The sequence below is a fragment of the Polypterus senegalus genome, chromosome 3 (assembly GCF_016835505.1).
Source record: "Polypterus senegalus isolate Bchr_013 chromosome 3, ASM1683550v1, whole genome shotgun sequence".
In the NCBI taxonomy this organism is placed as follows: Eukaryota; Metazoa; Chordata; class Cladistia; order Polypteriformes; family Polypteridae; genus Polypterus; species Polypterus senegalus.
In genome coordinates this window covers 32,317,936-32,343,053 of record NC_053156.1, presented here as the reverse complement: position 1 = coordinate 32,343,053, position 25,118 = coordinate 32,317,936, and the positions used below count along the sequence as shown (strand labels likewise).

The 25,118-nt window shown below is 39.1% G+C and overlaps 1 long non-coding RNA gene across 1 annotated transcript; it reads right to left on the bottom strand.

Annotated features, from left to right (window-relative positions):
* Positions 1 to 298: 298 nt before the first annotated feature.
* LOC120524995 lies at positions 299 to 20,806 on the bottom strand. The gene is made up of 3 exons (XR_005632878.1): positions 20,730 to 20,806; positions 9,486 to 9,678; positions 299 to 1,950 (listed from the first exon to the last, which is right to left on the bottom strand). It is a non-coding gene; the product is annotated as an uncharacterized LOC120524995 (long non-coding RNA).
* Between the last annotated feature and the right edge of the window lie 4,312 nt (positions 20,807 to 25,118).

Here is a 25,118-nt window from a genome sequence, read left to right as displayed (position 1 = left end):
CCTCTTCTATGTGGAATACCGTTTGTGCCAAAATGAAATAAATAAAATGGAAATTATGAAATAAATAATACTGCAATATATAAATGAACTGTGGTGGGCTGGTGCCCTGCCTGGGGTTTGTTTCCTGCCTTGCACCCTGTGTTGGCTGGGACTGACTCCAGCGGACCCCCGTGACCCTGTAGTTAGGACATAGTGGGTTGGATAATGGATGGATGGATAGGTTTAGGTTTATTTATTTGTCATACAGTATGTAGGTTAACACAGGGTCAACATACAATGAAATGTGTATGACGAGAAAAACAAGTCACTCAGCCTAGTTCCAATAAAGCTAAAAATTATTTGAAAAAAACAAGTTAAAAATAGACTAGCAACATACTGAAAGTGTGATAAAGTTGTATGCACAAAGAGAGTGAGTAGTAAGAAAATAAATAATAACTTTTTGCTGAGATGACTCGGAGCTGTCGTTGTTGCAGCCATCTTACTGCGCTACTTTCCCCTTATGAATCTAAAAATTGTGAAAAACTTATAATTAAATAAGTCATCTAATTATTATGAAATGCAATGTGATTATTTTTTAATTATTACATGTTTTATTTCAAAATAGTTGTATTTTTTAAGACCATTTCTATTTTACAGCTGCCCATTTCTAAATGGCTCTTTTCATGACGATTTCATCACTGGTTAATTAAAACCAACAGGCTAAACCTTTTCCTGTTGTTCAATCCTTTAGAGTCGATTAGTGTTGCCTGAATTTAGCTGGTAGGTTACTGCAAATCTTTTAGTGCTACTTTTCTCACATTTAAACCGGACAAAATATCAAGGCAGTAAGAGTTGTGATAGTTAGTTTTGCAGATGAAATATTCAAAGACTAGCAGTGATTGCCATCTACGACAGTTTGAAATCTAAGTAATCAACATCGACCTTAGCATTAAACGCTTGTAGTGCACAATGCAATGTGTATGTCTCTGTTATATGCCTCTTGGTATGAGATTTGTTAAAGTTGTGTTGACGTTTGTGATCCACCATCTATTGGAATGACAAATGCAATGCATTTTGTTACTAATAATGTTTGTGATGTGCCATCATTTGGAATGACAGAGACATACGAGCAAATGGACAGACACACAGGCACGTATCCTTTTATTAAAGCGGCCTCTGGGCCCCTTGGACAGCCCGCTTCCACCAGAGGAGCGTCTCCCTCTCAAATTCAGACCCGGAACACTACACTGTTTTAAAACTGTATGATCTGGTGGTGTTATGGCAAATATCAATGCTTCAAACCTTTGGGGGCTTGGGTTGTGGGTGGAGATAGGGGATGGATATTATTTACTTTATAGCACATGAAGTCTAATTTTGTTAATTGAGAAGAACTCCTGACACATTCCAGTATTCAGTGTTAAAGCATGTAATCATACAGAGTTAGCACAGTCACAAATGCCAATCTATACACAAATGCACAGGGAAAACAAGCAAACACTATGCAGAGTCTGGAGCTGTGAAGCGAGATTGCTATTTCTGCCATTCCCTCTATATGTTAACACATGTGTGCTAAATCTATTGAACATTAACCTGATTAGGAATAAATTTATACTTCTAACCTAAGTTTAGTTTTTGTTACTTGATTGCACAGTACATTCACGCTTAATCTCTCTCTCAATAGGTGTCACCAGACAATAGAAGCACACATACACAATGTCACCACCAGTGGCAGGCAGTGTCTTAGAGAAATAACAACGACATTTATTTATACAGTATAGCAAATTTTCATACAACAATGTAGTGCTTTGCAAGATGACAAAGAGAATCAACTTAGCTGCTCTTCTTTAGACATTCTGTAGGGCTGCCATGTCTTTCTTTGTAACACAGAAATCAAAGCTGCAGGACTACAGTAGAGTGCAGTCCTCCAAATGGGGTCTCACTACTGCATTATATAGCTTAAGTGTTAGCTCACTGCAAAAAATGAAAAGATTTAAATCGTGACATTATATCTATTTTCCTTAGTGCAAGAATTATTGACTTAATTTGTATTTATGATTATTTAACTTACTTTAAGAAATCTTGTCAAGTAAAGCTTACCCCTTAGGCAGATTTATTTTTGCTAAATGCAAGGAAAACAACTTCCATTTAATGTTTTTTTGGTCTAGTTTATGCATATGCATTTTTTTTGCAGTGCTCTCTTTTCTTATACTTTACGGAAGCTCTGAACTGCACAATGAAAAAAATTATGGGATAACCCCTATCCTATATGTACGGGATACTTTCACATACATACAAGATGTATTCAAGTATGTATAAGATCTCTAAAGTGCACTTTACTAATTTTTTTAATCTAACTTGATCTTGTATGAACGTGAAAGTATCTTGTACGTATGTAAAAATATCTTGCATGTGCGTAATAGTATCCTGCCCATACGTGAAAACATCTTATAAGTACGTAAAAGTGTCCCTTATGTACGAGATAAGGGCTATCCTATATTTTTTTTAATTGTGCTGTTCAGAGCTTTTTAATACTTTACACATCAGGTCCATACAATCTAATAACATAATGGATTTATTGATCATTTTTGTACAATGTCTGGGAGTGGGCAATGACCAACCCATTATGACTCTTTGTTCCTTGTCATAACAGATACTTTCAAATTTCAGACCGCTCATTGTGTACTCAAATCTAATCATTTTCCTTCTTCATGCAGTACCTTACATTTATTTACATTAAATTTCAGACTTCAGCAAATCCATGGCAGATGAATTCTTTCCAGTCCTTCTGTAATAATTCAACTAATTGTAGATCATCTGCCATTCCATCTATCATCATCTGCAAACTTAACCAGTTTGTTCTTTATATTTATATGAAGATCATTATACACTCTATATTGAAAAGAGAAGTGGCTGCTACACTTACCTCTCAGTGGCACCACTTTGAACATCACCTATTCTGACAACGTTTTTCACACCAAACTTTGCTTCCTATGTTTAAGCTAATTTTATATTTTTATATACACTGTGCCTTGAACTCTCAAGATGGCAAATGAAAATGAAAATAAATACTACAGAATACATCTCATATATATTTCTCTTCTGGTTCGTCCTGCTTCCTCATCAAAAGTGGTCCCGCACACACACAGCTGACACGGCATTTCACGATTGCTATTCGTCCTCTTCCAAACCCTTCTCCATGCTGCCTGCGGCTCCTCTTCAAAACTGGTCCTACCCACATGCAGCTAACACGCCATTTCTCGATTCCTATTCCTGTTCTTCCAAACCCTTCTCCACGCTGCCTGAGACCTCCCATATACTCCCGCGCCGCTCTTCTCGATTCCTATTTCTCCTTCGGACTACCGTGTTCCCCACTTCTCTCTCATGACCCCATTGGTGCCACGTCCAATAGACATAGAATTACTAGACGGCACATGACCAGCAGCACTGTACGTCAACGTCACCGCTAAATTGTGAGTGGCACTGCTTTGGAGTGAAGTAATGGATAAAGGCCTCACACATGTGCTGTTTGGGATTGTACAAACTGCTGTACACTCCAAACCAGATCCCGAGGGATTACATTTCATGGGTAAGGCTGAACAATTGTTTTGGTTATACTTGGCCATTAGAAAATCCTGTTTTATAATCTTAGCACTCAAGGTCACCTTACAATAAAATTAAACAACATTAGATAGATAGATAGATAGATAGATAGATAGATAGATAGATAGATAGATAGATAGATAGATAGATAGATAGATAGATAGATAGATAGATAGATAGATAGATAGATAGATAGATAGATACTTTATTAATCCCAAGGGGAAATTCACATTAGTAAAATTAAAACAAGAGAATGAAAAATCAAAAAGCAATAATCAGCAAACAAAGAAAGATAACTGGCAGTAACAGTGCAAAATTCACAATTGGTATGCCAGTTTGAAAAGATAAGTTTTGAGGGCAGTTTTAAAATGTGTTATTAAATCAAGCTGACATATATGAGAGGGAGGAGAATTCCCGAGTTGAGGAGCACCATGAGAGACGCTCGAGCTCCCATAGCACTGAGTCTGATGTGTGGTACAAAAAGTAAAGCTGCAGATGAGGATCTGAGTGAGCGAGAGGAGCGTCAGTCTGTAGGAGATCAGTGAGGTAGTGGGGAGCTTTAAATGTTCAGAGCAGTATTTTGCATTGTATTCTGTAGTTAACAGGGAGCCAGTGAAGTTGAGAGAGAATAGGTATAGTATGTTCAGTGGATTTAGAACAGCAGGTTATTATCCTGACAGCAGAATTTTCAAGAAGTTGTAAGCGATGGATAAGTTTTTGTGGAATGTCAGATAGAATAGCATTACAGTAATCTATACATGAGGTGACTACGGCATTAACCAATACTTCAGTACTGTGTTGAGTAAGAACAGGACATCTATAAATGTTTCGGAGATGGAAGAAGGCAGTCTGATAAATGTTACTTATATGGAGGAATTATTTAATAATAATTATTATTATTATCATTTAATAATTGCCATTATTAGTGTATAAATAGATATAAATAATTGCATGTAAACGATTCGCCAAAATCTGTTGTAGGTAAACGATACTGTTTTAAACGTTATTGTTTTTTCATCAAAAAACCTGGTTTCCACGTCTACCTGTATTAGTTTAAATGGCACTTTTGCCACTCGCAATAGGGCGGATGCGCTGACATAGCGTGTCGACTGGGCAACACAGTGAATGCGGCGTCTACCAATATATGTCTATGGTCACGTCACCGCCCTATATCTAGCCTGACCGCGTGACCTTTCACTTCAGCCATGTCTGCGCCTGGGAGGCTTTTCCGTAGCCTGCTACAGGAAGGTAAACTGTCATACTCGTTATACTGCAACGGTTGTTTCCTAAGCCTTTGTTATAAAATGAATGACAGTATCTTCTCTGTCAACAGGTTTTTGTACATGTTTGCAAAGATTTGCCTTAATCTATAACAGCCACTCTTCAGCCACTGTCAGTTGTACGTGGCTTTTTGTAGGGTTAGATCTTTCGACTCATTATCTGTCATCTCCACCAAAACACCTATTCACAACTGCGTCTTTCAAGAATTATTTATTTCTTCTTGATTTCTGAATTCCTTTCTCACCATTTTCCGTTCCTATTCTCACACCGCCGTATGCTATGGTGGGTGTCAGCTAGTAAATAATAATAATACATTTAAAGGATAATGTTAAGCATTTTTGGATTCTTAACAAAAATGACATTGCTGCAAAACTCTTAAAGTGATGGGCACCCCTTTTTAAGGTTAACAATGGCTAGTACTGTTAGCCAAAAAAGGTGTTGAGAGGAAACTGGGCTACTGTTAGTCAAAGGAGAAGAAAAGGGGAATGGTGTGTCCGGAGGTTGGAGGAGATGAGGAAGATAAAGAGACTGGAAGTGAGGGTAGGAACTTTGAATGTTGGTAGTTTGACTGGTATAGGGAGATAGTTAGCCAATATGGTGGAGAGAAAGAAGTTTGATATATTGTACGTGCAAGAGACTAAATGGAAGGGGAGTAAGGCCAGGTGTATTGGGGGCAGGTTCGGATTAATCTACCATGGTGTGGATGGGAAGAGAAGTGGGGTAGTGGTTATCCTGAAGGAACAGTATATCAAGAGTGTTTTGGAGGTGAAGAGAGTGTCATACAGAGTGATGATTATGAAGCTGGAAATTGAAGGTGTGATGATGAATGTTGTTAGTGCATATGCCCTGCATGTTGGGTGTGCGATGGATGAGAAAGAAGATTTCTGGAGTGAGTTGGATGAGGTGATGGAAAGTGTACCCAAGGGACAGAGAGTGGTGATAGGAGCAGATTTCAATGGACATGTTGGTGAAGGGAACAGAGGGTATGAGGAGGTGATGGGTAGGTATGGTGTCAAGGAGAGGAATGAAGAAGGTCAGATGATACTGGATTTGGGTATGGCTGTGGTGAATACATATTTTAAGAAGAGGGAGGAACATAGGGTGATGTACAAGAGGGGAGGAAGATGCACACAAGTAGAAGATATCCTATTCAGGAGGTTCAATCTGAAGGAGAATGGAGACTTCAAAGTGGTGGCAGGGGAAAGCGTAGTAAGGCAGCATAGGATTGTGGTATGGCGATGCAGGTTCGGTCCACACTCTCATCATCCTTCCGGGAGCCCTTGAACCTAACACCATCAGCAATGCCACCAATGAGCTTGGCAGTGAGGCACAAACAATGAAGCAAGGGAATGGTTTAAAAGGTGCAAAGTGCTTTTATTTAAATTCAACAAACAAAAATAAAGTGTCCAAATTAAAGTAGTGCAGTGCTGTAAAAATCTTTAAATAAATAATCCATAAAAATGAGGGAAATGGTGCAGGTTAAAAACAATACTCACGTAGCGGAATCCATCACCCAAGCCTCCCGACTCCCACTGTCTTCCACGACGAGTCATCCTTCTGCTGGTCACTCCTGCTCCTTGCAATGTTCAGCAGGAGCGACCACTACCAACTGCCCTAGGTGTTGGCCAAAGACCCCACTAGGGTTCACTGTCCAACTGCCTATGAGCACTCACTTGCTCACTTGCTCACTTGCTCGTGCTCTCTATCTCTCTCTCTCTCTCTCGCTCTCGCTTGCTCACACTGGCTCTCTTTCCTTGCTGCTTCCTGCAACCTCCGTTTCTTTCTTTCTCTCTCTTTTTTCTTCCCTTGTGCTAGCTGCCTTGCGCTTCTATTTATGACGGGGACGTGGCAGCTGTGGAAATCAGCAGCTCCTGGGAACAATTACGGATGCGGATGGTTTCTCACCTGTGCACTTAGGAGAGAAATGCCCCCATCACGAATTCCCCAGGAACCGCTTCAACCACACACCACCACACCTCCTTATTTATTTTAGAAAATGGCCTCTTGACGTGAGCTGTGGACCGGCTATACCACAGGTGGTCTGTAGGATGATGCTGGAGATCAAGAAGAGGAGGAGGAGAGAGAGGGCAGAGCCAAGGATCAAATGGTGAAAGTTGAAAAAGGAAGACTGTAAGGTTGAGTTTAGGGAGGAGGTAAGACAGGCACTGGGTGGCAGTGATGAGTTACCAGACAGCTGGGCAACTACAGTAGAAGTAGTAAGGGTGAGAACAAGAAGGTTGCGTGGCCTGACATCTGGACAGAGGAAGGAGGACTCATAATCTTGATAGTGGAATGGGGAAGAACAGGAGAGGAAACAAGAGATATGAGGGTGGCAAAGAATAAGTGGGAAAGTCAGAGAGATGCAGAAAGTAGACAAGAGTACAAGGAGATAAGGCATGAAGTGAAGAGAGAGGTGGTGAATGCTAAAGAAAAGGCATATGGTGAGTTTTATGAGAGGTTGGACACTATGGAGGGAGAAAAGAACTTGTACCGATTGGCTAGACAGAAGGACTGAGCTATAAAGATGTGCAGCAGGTTAGGGTGATAAAGGATAAAGATGGAAACGTACCCACAAGCGAGGAGAGTGTGTTGAGCAGATGGAAAGAGTAATTTGAGAGGCTGATGAATGAAGAGAATGAGAGAGAGAGAAAGTTGGATGATGTGGAGATAGTGAATCAGGAAGTGTAACAGATTAGCAAGATGGAAGTAAGGACAGCTATGAAGAGGATGAAGAATGGAAAGGCCGTTGGTCCAGATGATATACTTGTGGAAGCATGGAGGTGTTTAGGAGAGATGGCAGTGGAGTTTTTAACCAGATTGTTTAATGGAGTCTTGGAAAGTGAGAGGATGCCTGAGGAGTAGGGAAGAAGTGTACTGGTACCGATTTTTAAGAATAAGGGGGGTGTGCAAAACTGTAGTAACTTATGGGGGATAAACTGATGAGCCACAACATGAAGTTATGGGAAAAATTAATAGAAGCTAGGTTAAGAAGGGAAGTGATAATTAGTGAGCAGCAGTATGGTTTCATGTCAGGAAAGAGCACCACAGATGCAATGTTTGCTCTGAGGGCTTTGATGGAGAAGTATAGAGAAGGCCAGAAGGAGTTGCATTGTGTCTCTGGAGAACACATAAGGCAGGGTGCCACGAGAAGAGTTGTGATATTGTATGGGAGTGGCAGAAAACTAAGCAAAAGTTGTACAGGATATGTACAAGGGAAGCGTGATAGTGGTGAGGACTGCTGTAGGAGTGACGGATGCATTCAATGTGGAGGTGGGATTACATCAGGGATCTGTTCTGAGCCCTTTCTTATTTTCAATAGTGATGGACAAGTTGACAGACGAGATTAGACAGGAGTCCCCGTTGACTACGATGTTTGCTGATGTCAAATTATCTGTAATTAGAGTCGGCAACTGGTTGAGGAGACCTTGAAGAAGTGCAGATATGCTTTAAATATGCTCTAGAGAGGAGAGAAATGAAGATCAGTAGGACCAAGACAAAGTGCATATGTGTACATGAGAGTGAGGTCAGTGGAATGGCGAGGATACAAGGCATAGAGTTAGCAAAGGTGGATGAGTTTAAATACTTGGGATCAACAGTATGGAGTAACAGGGAGTGTAGAAGAGAGGTAAAAAAGAGAGTGCAGGCAGGGTGGAATGGGTGGAGAAGAGGGTCAGGAGTGATTTGTGACAGACGTATATCAGCAAGAGTGAAAGGGAAGGTCTACAGGATGGTAATGAGACCAGCTATGTTATATGGGTTGGAGACGGTGGCACTGACCAGAAAGCAGCAGTCAGAGCTGGAGGTGGCAGAGTAGAAGATGTTAAGATTTGCATTGGGTGTGACAAGGATGGACAGGTTTGGAAATGAGTACATTAGAGGGTCAGCTCAGGTTGGGCGGTTTGGAATCAAAGCCAGAGAGGCGAGATTACTTTGGTTTTGATATGTGCAGAGGAGAGATGCTGGGTTTATTGGGAGAAGGATGCTAAGAATGGAGCTGCCAGGAAAGAGGAAAAAAGGAAGGCCTGACAGAAGATTTATGGATGTGGTGAGATAGGACATGCAGGTGATAAGGTGTAACAGAGCAATATGTAGAGGACAGGAAGATATGGAAGATGATCCACTATGGTGACCTATTAACAGGAGCAGCCAAAAGATGAAGAAGAATCGCAAAGAAACAGCGTACCATCATCATGCTGTCATTCTGAGTGGGGAGGATCATAGCTGACCATCATCCAGGGGATTTGTTTCAGCCATGCAAGCAGCTAAATAACAATCCATTCCAAATCTTTCTGCAAACCGCTTGTGACCCTTTCTCATTCAATTCAATCGTAATTCAATGTGATCCAATTTTAGACATGTTGTGACCCAAAATCTTTAAGAAAAACTGCTCTAGGTAAACCTGCTTGATGTTCCCAGATTACACCTAGCCCTTAGGCATGAGGATTACCTAGACATATAAAAGTTGACACACCTTTTCTGTGTCCTTGACTGTAATCTAGACCTTGTAATGAGGATGATAGGAGTCACAAAAAGGTCTGGAGATGGCCACCCTGCATACTTGAAAACTTGGCAAAAATAAATAAACACGCCTTTACAGACTGGAGTTCAAAACAGAACTGACTTACAGGGTGAAAAGCTGTTTTATAACTATGGCTGAACGGAGGACAGAGTGGAGTCAGGAAGGCCAGAACAGGAACTGACGATTCAGGAAGAATAATTCTGGGTAGTGAATATGATGTCATCAAAGTATGCCGGAAGTGACATCGATAGGGGTTGGAAAGGTAGTGATGTCAATGTGATGGAGGGCCTTCAGCTGGTCTGCAGAGGGACAAAAGGAAAAAGGATTAGGTGACAGAGCCAACCCCCAGTGTGACTGAGAAATAGGACTATTTGAACCTTCAAATCATCTCCTATGTGCACTTGTGTGACAAAATAAAAATTGACACACCTTGATCCCCAAGAACTTATTCATATAAATATCTCTGAATATAATCTAGATCTAAAGGCTGACATATCTTGATCCCAGAGAATAACCTAGATGCACTTGCTTAAAACCCTTTTGGGGTATTCCCTGTTGCCTACTAAACCCTGTAAGAAAGAAAATGGCACTCTTAAAAATAATGGTTCTTTAATGGCATTTTTATGGTTGTTTACTGGGTTGTATGGTTCCTCGTAGAACTATTGCTTGACAAAATACCATTTCATTCTGGGATGGGTTTATTGCATATGAAGTTGTCTTTTTGTGCTTTGAAAAATTTCCTAATATGTAGAAAAGAAACTGAAATCTTTAATGTATGGTAGGCTACCAGCAGGATATGAACACATTAAGAAAATGTGGACTTAGCCTGTGTTATTGTGTGCAGCGAGAGTCTTTTTAAAATTTGAGCCGCTCATATTTTACAGATCTGTTTGCCATCTAGTCACGGTTATTTACTGTACTGTAACGGACCTAAATAAATAAAAGTTATTTCTGGAAACTTAATGTGGATAGTCTATTTGTAACCAAAAATGGTTCCCCTATTGCATGGCTCTGAAGAACTGCTGTGGCAGCTTTTTTTAAGAGTGTAGGAGCCCAGTATTCACTTTATTACTTCATTCACTTCAGATATAAAGATAAAGTTAAAAAAAAAATAAAGCAAACTAGTATTTATTATAATAGAACAATAGCAGGAGAAGAAAATATACAAAAGTCTGGATACATTTAGTCTCTGAAAGCTTACTAAAGATTAGAAGCAATGTCAAAAGAGAATAATAAGCTTTTAGATTTAACAGTCGGGCTGATACATGAGTTGCATTTTTTGATATCGAGATGAAATGGTGTCTCTTTCTCGGACATATCTCACTTTCTTTGGCTCCTTTTTGGGTCTCTTGGAAGGGCAGTTGTTTATGTCACAATTCCATGTGAGATTCGAAACATGTGCTGTTACATACATATGATTGGCTTGCTATCCAGGTGATGGGTGACTCTACCTAAAATCTTTGATCCTCATACAGTATCTGTGCAATCTCTTGCTGTCACCAATTCTTCTACTATTAAGTTATAAATTGTCTGATCATTTTAAAGAAAGAGTCCCATAAATAACTTGAATAACAAGAAAGGAAGAATGTGCAGATGCATTAAAATTATTGGTCACTAGAAATAATGCCTTTGTAGGTAAATAACCTACAAGAGTCTGTAAGTTGCCTGTATAGATTGTAAATTTTGCTTTATAGATCACCACATTTCATTTGAGCAAAATTAAAAACTTATATGCAGAGTGAAGCTCTTTTTTAATATAATGTATGCATTTCCAAAAAAAAAAAAATTCTCCAAGGCTCAGGCAAACATGATATAATACTTTTTAAGATTCTATATTGCAACAGTTTAAGTCGCCTAAGATAAAAGCATCCACTAAGTCAAGAGTGCTCAAGTTCAGTCCTGGAGCTCTGCAATGGCAGCAGGTTTTTGTTCCAGCTCAATCGCTCAATTTAGATGCCACTCCTCGCCAATAACAGAGCTTGTTATGTAATTCCATCTTCCACCTTAGACTATTCTTATATTGCAGACTTTTCTTCTCCAAGAATATTATCCCAGTGATTTGTGGCCTGGAGCAGATTTGTAATTCTCAGTCCCTTACCTTTTCTCCTTCATTTCTGTTCACATATTTGGTTACAACAGACACACACAGGTGAGTTAGGGGTGAGCTTCTTCTTCACTGTTGTGGTAGACTGACATCACTTCGTCTGATACATCACTGCCATCTGCTGAACAAAATACCTTGTATCTTCTCATGATTTCTCAATAAATCATTCTTTCAAACTGTTAATTCCCTGTATCATTTTAATATGTCATCCATCCATTCATTATCCAACCCGCTATATCCTAACTATAGGGTCATGGGGGTCTGCTGGAGTCAATCCCAGCCAACACAGGGCGCCAACCCACTGCAGGACATACACACCAAGCACACTCTAGGGACAATTTAGAATCGCCAGTTCACCTAACCTGCATGTCTTTGGAGGAAACCAGAGTACCCGGATGAAACCCACGCAGACACGGGAACAACATGCAAACTCCACGCAGGGAGGACCCGGGAAGCGAACCTAGGTCTCCTAACTGCGAGGCAGCAGCACTACCACTAAAAGGCTTTTCATAGTCTCCAATTTATCCATTAGTTTGTTATGTACTCTTCTAAACCTTTAGCAATACATTATAAAGTAGACCAATGTTTTATTTTTCCCACATTCCAGAAAATTCCCATCTCTGTGTTGGCCAAAGTAATATAAATAGTAATTTAATCCACAATGTCCAAATTGAAGACTATTATGGTAATTGTTGTTTCTTCTTGCCATGAATGACTTTTGAATCTGAATATATCACTGACCATTGGATGTAGCTGATACATGTGTCTTCTGTGTATTTCACTCATTTATGATCAACCTTTTGATCAATCTTTAAATTTCATTTCTCACCAATGGCAATTCTAAACCTACTTTATCCAAATCCTTTTGTGCCAATTTATCAGCAGTTTCATTACCTACTACGATAACGTGCAGTGAATACACTTGACTTGAGCATTCCTAGTTTTCATCCTCTTTCTCTGTATGTTTTGCATTCAATTGCTCAGAGGTTGATGCGCTTGCTACTGTAGAAGGAAAATTTTTTATATTAGCATAGAGAATAGCAAATTAACATAAAGAGCCATAAAAAGTAATTAAAAGCTTCTAAAACATTGGGTTAAGCATAAATTAGAATGTTAAGCAAATCAGATAGGTTAAGCAAATAGTTAACTAAAAATCAGTTATATTGCATTATTTTAAGCTTACAGCAGAAATTACTAGTTTGGGAAAGTACAGGAAAAAGAACAAAACATGACGTACAGAAACCATCTTAGAACAGGATAAGAGGTTGAGAACACCTGTGATTCAAGGCTAGGAAGCTAGGAAGTGATAACACAGAGGAGATGGCTCTGGAAGGCACGTAGCGAAACAAGCTGAACTGGTGAATCAGCAGAGAGGCAACAAAAGGCTTTTTCTGTAAGCAAGGTCACACTGTAACGCATGAAGAGAAAATCTTTGTAAATTCAGGCTTTAGCAAAATATTAGAAGAATATATTAGAAATTAGCTTTAGTGTAGGAATTAAGACAACTCAAGTATGCCAAGCAATGATTAAATGAAAGCATATACAGTATTTCTTTTTAAATTAAAGTTTAGCTTTAGGCCAATATTATAGTATAGCTTGAAAGGCTAGAGGAGGAAGTGACACCATGAAAGACCAAATATGGAATAGAGGACATCTGCCCTGCTGAAGAACCAATCAGGAATAAGAAAAACAGAAACTGAAATAAACAATAGACAGTATAGCCAGGTGCGGAATGAGCTCATTGAACAAGGTTAAAATGATAAGAAATTGTTATAAAAACTTCGATTATGGCAATGTTCAGGGCTCAATCTCATTCGGTCGAATTGGGTTGAGTCCGTGTTGTTGATTTATTGCAATAAAGCTTTAAAACTCTGTCTGTCTATCTCGAGTCCTAATAGCCTTTATTTTTAGGTAAAAAGCCTTCTGATGATGAATTTTTCGCCACGACACTACTTCCTGAGCAGCTCTTCTTTTCTCCACCCTAGCGCCCCGCTTATTCTCTTCTTCTGTCGGCATCTTTTCGTGTTAAAACTGATTAAGTGAGTGTTTGTGTTGCAATTACTTTCACTTAAGCTGGCACTTGAGGCAGATTGAATACTTAAGAATGATTTGAGATATGAAGAGGTAGGGGAAGTGACGGTGAAGGTGGTAGGGATGAGAGCGGTGCCTGTACATGTGTGCCACATGGCCGCCCTGTTGGCCAATGCCGAGAGTTAATTCTACAATAAAACAAAATAATAATAAAAAGAGGAATAACCTGGGAGGTCAATCCTCACTCCGAAACCGGATAGTAGACGTCACGTAGTACTGTATATATGTACCAAATTTCAGGCCAATAGTTCAAACGGTTTGTGAGCTACAGGTGACTTAAAATCCTGGACAGACAAACGGACAGCCATGGTAGCGTATTATATAAGAAGATTGGATTGTTTACATAAAACATGGCTTTTAATTAAATAAAACAGTGTGAACCAAGAATGTACTTAAACAGGGAAACTTAAACTTTAACAGGGAAGTGCCTTCTTGAACAGGAGGTTTGGAGAAGTAGATAATAGAGAGGGGACACTGGCATGTACATTAATAAGACTGAAGAATACTGAGGAATAGGCAAATGTAAAAACAAATACTACAAAAGTGTTAGAAGTACATTATTAGACTGTTTAATAACTAGAACTATTAGACTGTTTAATTCAATGGTTTCATACATAAATCAACATAAAATGTGTATTGCTATGTGCTGTGGCCACTAGTTCGCCGTCTTTTCTGGCTTGGCTGGCAGGAATGTGTGGCAAGCTGACTGCCCGGCTGTCTTCACATGGTGGGGGGTTGGTGTGGCAGTGGCGGCCGTGTTCGCAGTGCAATGCAATCTGGTTTGTACCTTTTGCCATTGTAAGTGGCTGTCCTCCCAGGCAAACGTTATCGTGGGTGCATCAGTTACACGAACATGTTCAACACCACATGTTTATTTTCAATCAGTTGCATTAAAATCAGAGTCTGACAAGTCTGAGTCCAATTCAGTGATAATATGTAAGAAGGTTCCGCAAAGCATTTTGCTTTGGTGGTTCACTTCAATCGATCGCAAGACATCAATGTCATTTTTGCCGCTGTTTGCTCCTCGCTACTCACATGAGTGCAGGGAATCTCGGTCAAACCCATGAAGCTAACTTTCCTTCCAGCAAAGAGAATAAAACTAAAACATAAGGGAGGGTTTTGTCACTGTTTACAGTTGATTACCACCCTCCTCCCCTCCTATTGACAAAAGTCGACATCCACCCTAAAAGAGTTAAAATTAAGATCAAATAAACTAGCCAGTGTGTATATGCACACAATTTGATATGAAATAGATACTTGGGACCGTTAACATGTTTAGCTACAAGTAGCTTCACTGCCAAGTAACAAGACCAGTAGAAATTCTCAGTTCTCTGATTTTGGCCAACTATTGCTATTAGCCACCAAGGCACCCAATAAAGGAAAAGGATTTTGTTAGAGACATCACAATTAGCATAGAGGGAGAAACGTCACAACAGGAGAAGAAAAAATAAGCATAACGTTTCTCCTAAGAAGACAAAGACTGTAGCAACCAAAAACCAATTAGCCACCTGACGTGAAGCTTGTTGTGTATCTCTGATCTGGTTTTATATTTTCTTCAGTTTAAAATTCTAGCATATTCTTGTGTTTTACATGCCTGGTTTCCCTACAAATAAATATACTTTTAGAATGAAAATAAAGTTTGTGTATTATTTCAGTGAAACTGCCTTGTTGTTTGCTGACACTAGCAACAATTGGAGTGTCAGAGATTTTAGAGGATAAGGATCAGCCGACAAACAGCCAGTGGCCAAGCATTAAGGTCGATGGGTTTTAGCAGTCATTAAGTGTGTACAAAGTGCTCTCGGAGTGCTCTGTCTGTGTGTCCCCTCTATGCTGCTCACAGAGCTGCTTTATAGCTGACTCCTCCAGGTGCTAGCTGTGCTACCCATCTAAGACGGGTTGACATCCAAGTAGACCTCAGTGGTAAGTGGTTGCACTGCACCATGCAGAGTCTCTTATATGTCATTTGGTATGTAATTTGTAAAAGCAAGTGTAAATGTTTCTGATGCACCATCTGTTGGAATGACAAATGCAATACATTTTATTACTAAACAGACAGAGACATAGTAACTGGATGGATATACAGACACTTATCTTTTTAATAAGGTGGACTCTGGGGACCTCGCACAGTCCACGTCCATCGGAGGAGCATGTCCCTCTTAAATCCAGACCCAGAGTGCTACACATTATGTTGAAACTGTGTGATCTGGTGGTGTAGTGGCCACTATTCTTATCTCAAATCTTTGGGGGCTTGTGTTGTGGATGGATATAGGGGATGGATGTTATTTATGTGATATCATCTACTGTTGAATTCTCCTCTGTACTTGTAATATTTCTATTGCACTCTTGTATTGTATTGAGGATTACTTGTGTTCTGTTCTGTGTATTGTATTGTTATTACCCCCTTATTTGACACTGTCTGTAAGCCCAGACAAGGTTATTATAGTTTTGCCTTTTTATATTAGTTTTTATTTCTATATTTTTTTCTGACCTAACTTGGAAATTCAGTTTAGTTTTAGTTTTCCTTCATATATTTTTAATTTAATTTAGTTTTTATTGTTTTAATTTCACAAAGACATTTCTATTTTATTTTTATATCTATTAGTTTCAGTAATTATGGTACAGTTAAAGAGTTACTATGGAGTTTAGTTTTGTGTCACAATCAGATAGAACTGTATGCTTAACAGGTTTAGATATAATACGCGTTTAATGTTAGTGGAAGCTTATGATTAAGTTTCTCTTCTCCGTACTGAAATGTGGCACTTGGTGCCACAGCCCACCTGACAAGCTGTTTTGCCTCCCTAAGGTAAAGTCATCCCTGATGGAGGATCGCAGGAATCATCGGGTAGTGGGGTCCTTTCATTGGATTGGCTGGCCCAGTGCTGTTTCAGCTGTGGAATGGCCAATAGGAGAGACAGCTTAATGGATGAGGTCTCCAGGACTCTAAACAAATCCAAATCTTATTATGTGATATCATCTACTATTAAATTCTGCTCCGTACTTGTAATTTTTTTTATTTTTATACTGTATTGAGGATTTTTTCTGTTCTGTGTATTGTATTATATTGACCCCCTTCTTTTTGACACCCACTGCACGCCCAACCTATCTGGAAAGGGGTCCCTCTCTTAATTGCCTTTCCCAAGGTTTCTTCCATTTTTTTCCCTACAAGGGTTTTTTTTTGGGAGTGTTTTTTTGTCTTCTTAGAGAGTCAAGGATGGGGGGCTGTCCAGAGTCAGGGCCTGTTAAAGTCCATTGCAGCACTTCTTGTGTGATTTTGAGCTATACAAAAATAAATTGTATTGTATTGTATTGTATTTACTATCTGGTTTTGTTTTTGTCTGATAAAAAGAAGCATAATCAAAAGCAGATACTGAATATGAACAATTTTATACAATTCTATCATTTTTAAAACATTTTCTATGTCATTTGTGCTGAATAAATGTGCGCCGACTGTTGACATATGTCATCTTTTCCTTTTATTGCCCAGAATAGGAAAATTTGTAAGAATATTTAGGTGAATTTTAAGGATTAAGGGTTTTTTACTCTGAATGTCTACAGCACACAACATATCTCGCTCCAAGACAATAAGATTAATGCCTTCAATATTGTATTCAAAAATCTCACATACTGGGCTTTGTTATTTCTACCAGCCATATTGATCTCTGATTCCATCTCAGGCACATACAATTTATAGACAGAATTTTCTCACCTGGCCTGAAAAGATATCAAAAATCAGAAAATAAATTCTACCGTGTTCTGACAGGTGTGATCATGAAAATCACGGGGGCTTAGGAAGAACAGGACTCTAAGGCTTGAATCAGTGTGTAGACCCCACCTTGTTGTATTGAGGGAAACAAAGAAAAACAAGCATTTAGTGACAAGGTTAGGGGCAGTGAGACTTGAACAGCCCATTAATAAGTACAGTAAACCCTTAATGAGCAGAGCAAGAGTAGGTTATAGGAGTGTGGACAGGCACAAAATGAAAGAGACAACATCTGAGACTAAGAACAACATACAGTGGTGTGAAAAACTATTTGCCCCCTTCCTGATTTCTTATTCTTTTGCATGTTTGTCACACAAAATGTTTCTGATCATCAAACACATTTAACCATTAGTCAAATATAACACAAGTAAACACAAAATGCAGTTTTTAAATGATGGTTTTTATTATTTAGGGAGAAAAAAATCCAAACCTACATGGCCCTGTGTGAAAAAGTAATTGCCCCTTGTTAAAAATAACCTAACTGTGGTGTATCACACCTGAGTTCAATTTCCGTAGCCACCCCAGGCCTGATTACTGCCACACCTGTTTCAATCAAGAAATCACTTAAATAGGAGCTGCCTGACACAGAGAAGTAGACCAAAAGCACCTCAAAAGCTAGACATCATGCCAAGATCCAAAGAAATTCAGGAACAAATGAGAACAGAAGTAATTGAGATCTATCAGTCTGGTAAAGGTTATAAAGCCATTTCTAAAGCTTTGGGACTCCAGCGAACCACAGTGAGAGCCATTATCCACAAATGGCAAAAACATGGAACAGTGGTGAACCTTCCCAGGAGTGGCCGCCGACCAAAATACCCCAAGAGTGCAGAGGCGACTCATCCGAGAGGTCACAAAGACCCCAGGACAACGTCTAAAGAACTGCAGGCCTCACTTGCCTCAATTAAGGTCAGTGTTCACGACTCCACCATAAGAAAGAGACTGGGCAAAAACGGCCTGCATGGCAGATTTCCAAGATGCAAACCACTGTTAAGCAAAAAGAACATTAGGGCTTGTCTCAATTTTGCTAAGAAACATCTCCATGATTGCCAAGACTTTTGGGAAAATACCTTGTGGACTGATGAGACAAAAGTTGAACTTTTTGGAAGACAAATGTCCCGTTACAGTTGGCGTAAAAGGAACACAGCATTTCAGAAAAAGAACATCATACCAACAGTAAAATATGGTGGTGGTAGTGTGATGGTCTGGGGTTGTTTTGCTGCTTCAGGACCTGGAAGGCTTGCTGTGATAGATGGAACCATGAATTCTACTGTCTACCAAAAAATCCTGAAGGAGAATGTCCGGCCATCTGTTCGTCAACTCAAGCTGAAGCGATCTTGGGGGCTGCAACAGGACAATGACCTAAAACACACCAGCAAATCCACCTCTGAATGGCTGAAGAAAAACAAAATGAAGACTTTGGAGTGGCCTAGTCAAAGTCCTGACCTGAATCCAATTGAGATGCTATGGCATGACCTTAAAAAGGCGGTTCATGCTAGAAAACCCTCAAATAAAGCTGAATTACAACAATTCTGCAAAGATGAGTGGGCCAAAATTCCTCCAGAGCGCTGTAAAAGACTCATTGCAAGTTATCGCAAACGCTTGATTGTAGTTATTGCTGCTAAGGGTGGCCCAACCAGTTGTTAGGTTCAGGGGGCAATTACTTTTTCACACAGGGCCATGTAGGTTTGGATTTTTTCTCCCTAAATAATAAAAACCATCATTTAAAAACTGCTTTTTGTGTTTACTTGTGTTATATTTGACTAATGGTTAAATGTGTTTGATGATCAGAAACATTTTGTGTGACAAATACGCAAAAGAATAAGAAATCAGGAAGGGGGCAAATAGTTTTTCACACCACTGTATACATTATATAAACCTGTTTATCCTGAGCAGGATCGCAGGAAACCTGGAGCATACTCCAGCAGATTTGGATGCAGGGCAGAAAAAAATCCCTGGTATGCAATATGTATGATATGGCTGATGTTAAGAACAAAAAGAATATCATATTTCAACTATCTGTTTTGAGAGAGAGAGAAAAAAACACATTTTAAAACATAATTCTGCTACTTGATTATTTTCACAATATCGGGTATTTTGAGCTGTGAATATAACCTAAAAAAAGATAAATTAATAAATATAGAATAAATACAAAAAGACATTAGTAGGTTTGGTTTTTAACCAGTTGGCAGACTCTCTTCAACTACCTGTAGTTCAGCAGAGAGATTGCAACTCAGCATTGTTACAAGGTTTGTATCGTTTCATTGTTAAATGACTTTTTTAAAGCAAAAGTGATTGGTCAGCAACAATACGCTGATCTTGTATGATGACCTTGTCAGTCTCTCGATCAGTGCCGCTTTATTTTCAAAAATGACTTCTCCTGTACAATGTGGCAGATTAATTATTGCCAACAAAACACAGGCACCTGAGAAATAAACTGAAACGTTACTGACTTGTGATTTTTCTGTCCATACGGTAAAGGTTTTGTTGACCAGCACAATCCAACTTCAGGCATTTGAGTTACATCTTGATATACAAGTGCAAAGAAAGGTGGCACAGTAAATCGGTTTCTATTTAGCACGCTTTACACGCCCGTATTCAGCTTGCTCTGTCACGGCAAATGCTGTGTGAACACACGTTCTCCTTCATCGTTCAATGGATGAACATATGCGGGTGGCTGGTGGCAGATGACTTTCTGTTTTACTGTTTAAAGTTACAAGGGTTAAAGACTAAAGGCAAGAATATTTATTCTAAAACAAAAACTAAAAATATTTTTAGTAAATTATCATTTTATTGCAGTTAGCGTTTCCAGCTACTTTAATAATTTAGTTTAGTTTTAGTTTTTTATTTCGGTTTTGTTAATTATTTTATTTCAGTTTACGAAATTTTTCTTTAATAATAGTTTCAGTTTTGATTTTAGTCTTCGTTAACTATAATAACTTTGCTCCTCTCAACCATTAATTACTCTCTGTAATGTAAAATAGTTAATTCTATTATGAATATGTAACAATTCCCATGAAAATAACAATCTCTTTAATTGTACATCCGCTTCCCCATATGCAAGCAGCAGATCCGCAAAGTGGCTAGCGCGCAGCTCCTGCCCAGGGGTTGGCAAGCAAAGCGAGCAGAGGACAGAGACCCCTAGTGGTTTAAAAAGTGGGAAAACAATATATAGAACCTCAATGCTGAAACATTAAAAGGAAAACTGAAATGTTTTAATGACTGAGCCTTGTGTAATCTTCACTTATGAAGTCTGTTTAACCATCTAAGCACTCAGCTCTACGCACAATGCGGCGCTGCACGGAAATATCAATAAATAAACAGCAATCATTATTCCACTGACAAAGAAAATCACCCACCTGAAGGAAAAGGAAAAACCTGGGAAGTGCTGAGCTGACCTTTAAACATGTTCACAGCAAATGATTTGGATTCCTGAAAAATAGAACAAAAGTTACCTCTAGTTCAAATGCTGCCAATACAGGAAGAGACATCTTACTAGTAATTCAAGTTGTGCAAGTCAAAGGCATTCAATTAATTTACACGCCCGTATTCAGCTTGCTCTGTCACCGCAAATGCTGTGTGAACACCCGTCCTATGAACATAAGCGGGCGGCTTGTGGCGGATGACTTTTGATTTGAGAGTTTAAAGTTACAAGTTGCAAGAATATTTATTCTAAGACGAAAACTAAATATATTTTTAGTAAATTATTATTTTATTGCAGTTATCCTTTCCAGCTACTTTAATAGTTTCATTTATTTTCAGTTTTTCATTTCGGTTTTGGTATTTTTTTTTATTTCAGTTTACGAAAATGTTTTTTTTAATAATAGTTTCAGTTTTTATTTTAGTCTTCGTTAACTATAATAACCCTGCGCTCAACCTACCTGGAAAGGGGGTTCTCTTCCATTTTTCCACTACAAGGGTTTTTTTTTGGGAGTTTTTCCTTGTCTTCTTAGAGAGTCAGGGCCTGTTAAAGCCCATTGCGGCACTCCTTTTGTGATTTTAGGCTATACAAAAATAAATTGTATTGCATTGTATTGTATTTACTTCACAGCACATAAAGATCTAAATGTACTCTCTTTTCTTAATCGAGAAGTATTTCTATCACATTTCCAGTATTCAGTGTTAAAGCAGGTAAACCTACATAGTTAGCACACATCTCCGATAACAATCAATCCACTAAAGCACGCGAAGAACAAGAAAATGCTATGCAGACTCTGGAGCTATGAGGTAGGAATGCTAGGTCTGCACTACAACTCCCTCTGTATGTTAAAATGTCAATACTAAGTTTATTAAACTTCAATCTGATTAAAACTAAATGTATACTTCACTTTTGTTCAGTCCTTGTCACTTCATTGCATCTGACATGCGTGCTTAAGCTCTCCTGCAACAGCTGTCACTAGATGACAGAAGCAGGCCCAAGTTACCATCATCAGCAGCAGGCAGCTTGTTTAAGAAGTAACACATTTAAAAAATATATAAATAAATGGGTAAGTGGTAAGAATTAAAAATACACAAACCCTGCAGTGTACACAGCAGCAATGTGTGACAACAAATCATGAACCTTAACTTACTTTCAATGCACAAAGTCTTTAGTAATCCCAGCATTCCCTTGGGTCTTTGTGGTTGCACGTATGTAAACTGACTTGCCCAGTAACCACAATGCCTCCGGTGGAGGTGCACTGTAGTGTGATGTGGATCTTTAAAGTTACCCATTTACTTTTTATTGGTAAGAGTTGTGATTATTCATTGCTTCGCTGAAGGAGCAGCTGAACAAGCACATGAGGGAGTTTGAATCTGAATTATGTTCCTTGGTTCAATGAAAATCTGCTTTTGCGGATGCACACAGAGAGCTGAGATAAGGCGGTTGGGAGGGGGCAGTGAATGAAATGTCCAGTGATGATGGAAAGAGAACATAACTCTAAATAATAAAGATAAAAGCTTGTGTCTTTGCCAAATACATCGATTACAGTTCAATTACACCGTACATTGGAGTCGCTGCATTGATTCAGGTGCTAACCTCACATCCTGCTTAGAAGGACAAATATAATCCTTGGGCTGCTCCGTTACATTCCCACCAATGTTTTGTCTTTGTATTAGACTTACAGGTACACCACGATGAGGTTGTTCTATATCTTCTTGAAACGTTTCAAAAGTAATAAACTGGTTGAAAGTGAGAATTGTAAGTACTAATTGAGATAACACAATATTTACAGAGAAGAACATATGAATTAGCATCTTGTTATTAAAGAGCACAGCTTACTGTATGTAATGCTTATTGTGACTAAGTCAGTGGTTCTCAACCTGTGGGGAGGGCCCTCCTAGGGGGGCACAAAGTAACAAAAAGGGGGGCGTGAAGATGTGAAAAAAAGAAAACAAGAATCAAAGATATGAAAAAACATCTGTTGAAACCAAAACAAATTAACTTAAACTACATTCTGATAGTAGAACAATAAATATAGAGTTAGACAAATGTCGATAAAAGTTAAGTAGGTATAATAAAATATGCATCTACATTTCAAAAAAATGTTAGGGGGTAACGCAATTAGAACTGTTATGAAAACTCGGGTCGCAAATACTTAAAGGTTGAGAAATGCTGGACTATGTAATGTGTGGAGGACTGCCGGCTTCCCATGACGGTCCGCACCCCCAGGCCGCCAGGAGGAGCTCTCCCGACAGCAGGATCGTGCCCCGAGGTCCAGCAGGGCCTTATGGACTCTGTAGTGTTTATACACAGCCCTGCTGGATACCTTGGGGACCACCAGGAGTCGCTGTGGGGGACTTATGGGCTCTGTTGTGCCTTATGACCCGGGAGTACGTCACGGTCACGTGACGAGAAGGAATGGCGTGCTCCCGGGGTGAAATAAAAGACTGATTGCCCTGACCCGGAAGGAATAAGGAACTGTGGACTGCTGGGACAGGAACACCTCCAGGTCAGGGGCTATAAAAGGACAGTGCCTCAGTCCAGACACTGAGCTGAGCTGGGAGGTAGAGGAGCAAAGTGTCTGGGCGAGGAGGAGTGGTTATTGTGTTAGTTTATTGGTTATTTATGAGTAGTGTGGAAGGTGCTTGGTGCACTGTGTTAAAAGAAAATAAAAAGGTTGTGGACTTTTAACTGGTATCTGGAGTTGTACCTGAGGGTTCAAGGGTGCACTACTGCCCCCTACTGCCACAAATGATTAAGACATATTTGTAAATTTTGTTTTCACAACTACTGAATAGTAAAAACCTACTTTTTTCTATGTCAAATTTATAGTTATTTTTGGTAGAATGGGTTCAGTCAAAAAATGTATGCAAATTCTTAAAGTAATTTGTTAAGGAACCAAAAAGTAGTGTGAAGTTAAATTATAGTCATACAGCCACTGTGTGAGATTAGAAAACAGAAATAATAATCAAACACTTTGCAGCGTGCAGGGGGCTATGACAGCACCTGTGTTTAAAGATGCAGTCAGAGAAGCAGTGTACCATGGTGGCTCATGTGGTTACTACTACTGATGTTCATCTGGGGCCTCATGTATAAACGGTGCGTACGCACAAAAATGTTGCATACTCCCATTTCTACGCTGAAATCACGATGTATAAAACCCAAACTTGACATAACGCCACGCACATTTTCATGCTAGCTCAAACCCTGGCATACGCAAATTCTCTGCTCAGTTTTATAAACTGGCAGCACCCAGCATCAAAGCAGTGCTTTTATTCCAGTGTGGTTTCCCTTTCTTTTTTAGATCCACATCCCTGACACAGCGTTATCATATACAGGTGCTGGTCATAAAATTAGAATATCATGACAAAGTTGATTTATTTCAGTAATTCCATTCAAAAAGTGAAACTTGTATATTCTAATTTTATGACCAGCACCTGTACACTGAGATTAACTGCATATTGTTTATTAGTCTAAGGCATCTGATTGTAATTACCCTGTAAAAATATAATGGTCCACAGAATGCCAAACTATTTCAAATACCACAGCTGCTTTTGCGTTGTTACTCTCACTACATCTTCTTCTTCTTCTTTCAGCTGCCTTTGTTAGGGGTTGCCACAGCGGATCATCTTTTTCCATTTTACTCTCACTGCGCCACTCGGAGTATTTATATCACTGTATCTGAGTGGGGATTCACAGCTCTACAGCAGCTGATCAGAAAGAGAATTATCTGAATACAGCATCAGGCACACACTGCCTCAGCCATGCGCACTGTCTATTTGAACTGCTCTCATACAGTAAACACTTCAGAGCCTTTCCTGTATGGACCTCACGGTTCAAAAACAGTTTCATCCCAAGAACTCTAAACACAATCAATCAGTCAACAAAGTGCTCCTTGTAGAGCTGTTTGTACTTATTAGTACAATTATCTCACTGTAAACTTCCGATACAGTTATGATATTGCACAACCTGAGCCACTTTATAAAGCGTGTATTTACATATGATGCAGATATCATTTTAAGATGAAATGTAGCAAAATATGTTTATTATATTATACAGATAAAATGTTACCATTTAAATAATCTATATGGTTAATAATTAAACATGTGAGGACATGGTGTTGCAGTGGTAGCTAGTACAGGGATTGTTCCTGCCTCACACTGTATTCTTGCTGGGGCTGCAGCGACACTGGAAGGATATATGGAGAGAATAATTAAACATGTACTACAAAGATATTTCAATATTCCTTAAAAGTTTTGAAGAATCAGAGTTCTAAGCTTACAGATGGCTTAACATCTATTACAGAGCTGATTGTGTGGTGATTGGGTATTTGGAGAAAGAAAAGTAAGGACAGGAATTGGAAGTT